Source organism: Triticum dicoccoides, chromosome 5A (assembly GCF_002162155.2).
Source record: "Triticum dicoccoides isolate Atlit2015 ecotype Zavitan chromosome 5A, WEW_v2.0, whole genome shotgun sequence".
NCBI lineage: Eukaryota > Viridiplantae > Streptophyta > Magnoliopsida > Poales > Poaceae > Triticum > Triticum dicoccoides.
This window is the reverse complement of record NC_041388.1, coordinates 181287121-181290888: the sequence shown is the minus strand read 5'-3', so window position 1 is coordinate 181290888 and position 3768 is coordinate 181287121.

Below are 3768 nucleotides of genomic sequence, written 5' to 3'. Positions count from 1 at the left end.
TCCCGTTTGCCGAAGGAACACTTTGTGTGCTACCAAACGTCACAATGTAACTGGGTGATTATAAAGGAGCTCTACAGGTGTCTCCAAAGGTAAATGTTGGGTTGGCGTATTTCGAGATTAGGATTTGTCATTCCATTTGTCAGAGAGGTATCTCTGGGCCCTCTCGGTAATGCACATCACATAATCCTTGCAAGAATTACAACTAATGAGTTAGTTGCAAGATGATGTATTACGAAATGAGTAAAGAAACTTGCCGGTAACGAGATTGAACTAGGTATTGAGATACCGACGATCGAATCTCGGGCAAGTAACATACCGATGACAAAGGGAACAACGTATGTTGTTATGCAGTCTGACCGATAAAGATCTTCGTAGAATATGTGGGAGCCAATATGAGCATCCAGGTTCCGCTATTGGTTATTGACCGGAGACATGTCTCGGTCATGTCTACATTGTTCTCGAACCCGTAGGGTCCGCACGCTTAAGGTTTCGATGACAGTAATATTATGAGTTTATGAGTTTTGATGTACTGAAGTTAGTTCGGAGTCCCGGATGTGATCACGGACATGACGAGGAGTCTCGAAATGGTCGAGACATAAAGATTGATATATTAGACGGCTATATTCGGACACCGGAAGTATTCCGGGTGATTTCAAAGAAAACTGGAGTGCCGGAGGGTTACCGGAACCCCCCTCGGGAGAAGTAATGGGCCATATGGGCCTTAGTGGAGAGAGAGAGAGAGAGGAGCAGCCAGGGTGGGCCGCGCGCCTCCTCCCCCTGGTCCGAATTGGACTAGGAGAGGGGGGGCGGCGCCCCCCTTTCCTTCTCCCTTCCCCCTTCCTTTCCCCCTCCTAGTAGGAGTCCTAATCCTACTAGGAGGAGGACTCCTCATCCTTGGCGCGCCATAGGGCCGGCCGGCCTCCTCCCCTTGCTCCTTTGTATACGGGGGCAGGGGGCACCCCTAGACACACAAGTTGATCCTCGTGATCGTTTTCTTAGCCGTGTGCGGTGCCCCCTTCCACCATACTCCTCGATAATATTGTAGTCGTGCTTAGGCAAAGCCCTGCGACAGTTGAACATCAAGATCGTCACCACGCCGTCGTGCTGACAGAACTCTTCCCCGACACTTTGCTGGATGGGAGTCCGGGGATCGTCATCGAGCTGAACGTGTGCTAGAACTCGGAGGTGCTGTAGTTTCGGTGCTTGATCAATCGGGCTGTGAAGACGTACGACTATATCAACCGCGTTGTCATAACGCTTCCGATGTCGGTCTACAAGGGTACGTAGATCACACTCTCCCCTCTTGTTGCTATGCATCACCATGATCTTGTGTGTGCGTAGGAAATTTTTTGAAATTACTACGTTCCCCATCACATGCCACACCACTGGCCCCTCGCATGCATCATCGGACATAAAGTCGACAAAAATTTTGTAGAGGATGCGGTTCTCGTCGTTGCAGCCGATGACTGAATTAGAGCTTCCGGCGTCCAAGGTATTGAGGATGTTCGGCCTGTAGGCGAAGGGCTTCAGGTCTTGCTGGTTCTACCTCCATGCTACCCAGTTCAAACTAACAGGTAACAGAAGTGGTGTCCCTTGACCCTATGTATATGAAGAAGAGGAAGAAGTAGGTGCAGAAGCTAAACACGATCTAGTTTAAAGCTGATTGGATATTGGCTCAATCCCCCCACCTCGACTTCCTGCTCAAGGACGGAGTCTAGGAACATGGCCGTGTTGGAGGCTCAGCTACTCATGTTCCAATGCGTGCAAACCATGGTGGTTGTTAGGGAGATAGATGCATGCTCAGCCTATGCAGGCTATCGCCGCTCCCTCGTAGCAGGACTTTGAAGCCTCTGGATGGAAGTTGTAGATCTGGCTGTGTTTTACTTGCCATGAATGGTACGGGGTGCTCTTGGGAAAAGAAAAGTTCGCCGTCCACGATTTCTTTGCGATCAAACAGGTCAGGCCTGAGAGCGTGTTGCCAATGGTGTCGTTGTTGACACCTCGCATAGTCCTTGATCTCCTTGCTAGTCTTGCCTCCGCCGTTGTTCACGCCTTACGCTCTTTGGTTTTGCCGTCGCCGTCGCCATGAATCCAGGATGCAATCTGCTTCCGCCATGAAGCCAAGACAGGGCACCGAATGCAATAATTGGTGGTTGGGTCTGACTCACAGCCATGCCCTCTTGCTCGGCGAGGAGATCACCACGGGAAGGGAGCACCCGTGGATTGGGAAGAGGGAGGTGGAACAGGTAAATCGGTGCAAACAAAAATTGAGTGGATAAATCAGATGCTTCATGTGAGGAGGCGAGGGAGAGGAGTTTATATCAGACGTGAAGGTTGAGGATTTCTCCGAGTCGGAAGGATGGGGTCTCTTTTTCTTTGTCTTGCTCGGGTGGGCTGTACGGGTTGAGGCGCATATGGGCAACCAACGATAGAAGACATAGGAAATGATCAAACAAAAACCCGCATGATCTACTATGAAATCTTAGCCGTTAATGTTTATGGTTAACGTAATATCAATGGATATAAAGAGGCGACCTATAGAGAACTATGAAAGACTCCGTCCTTTAATATTAGGTATAGATAATACATCATTGTCATATAACACCTCCTCATGATCATCATTTTCATCAATGAGACATCACACAGAAAGTTGGTCACTAGTCATAATCACAACTACTCCTCATCATCAATTCTAACACATTGTACCACATAATAAATATTATACCTCTTAGGACCTACTACATTCTCTTAAGACCTATATTCTCTTAGGTAAAATAGCATAAAACAAGATAGCCCCTGACTCTCCATTATGGAGAATGGAGATTATCCTCTCTCCAATTCTTGCCTTTCACACAATGTTGCTTCCAAGAACCTCCTTACGACTGCCCATACATTTTTTCCATTCTTTGATTATCATGTGTTCACCAGTTTTAGAAATCCGGTATGGAGAGGTGAGATTCGTAGGACGACCTGGATGTATGTTCAAAACATGAAGGCGACCATTCTAATACATCAGATGAGGCACACAATCATCTGGGATTTTCTGTTGAAAAACATAGTAATAACTTTGTAGTTAGCAATGTAGTTAAGTTTCAAAAGAATTTATGCAAAAGATGCATGGATGTCGTAATAGTAAAAAAATCTTACCATGGCATCTCCATGGATGTTACCGTAGTTCAACACGTGCACTAGTGGCACGTATTGACCATAATGTGGAGGAGTTTTATTATAGATATTGTAATTCTCAAGATCAGTGCAAAATCCGACCAAATGATTTTTCTCCTGATAAGTTAACTCAGTGCCATCGGTGTAGTAGGTTTTGTCTACCATGTTCCGCACATTGTATGAACAATGAAAATAAGCTGTCAATGGAAATAAGTTGTCAACTATTTTGAAATGAACAATATAAATTAGTTAATAACTATGTTTGAGAAACTCACATAGCGGTAGAATTGGAAGCATATCAACAAGGACCCAAATGTCCAAATTGTCCTGGTCGATGTTAGGATCACCAAGATCCATGGTGAAAAACATACCCTCTTGAAAATCATACATCTTGCAAAGCGCTTCCCGGCCTGGGCAACCAAAATGGGGTACGCTCTCTGAATTGTATAGATCTACCTTAAAATCCATACCATGATGGGTCATTAGGTTAATATTCTTTGTTTCATTCCTCTCATGATCTTGAAAACCCATCCTCTCCAACACATAGTGTCTTGCATGGCAGGGGATAAGCTAGTAGAATTGTAAAAGACGAAAAAACACTTT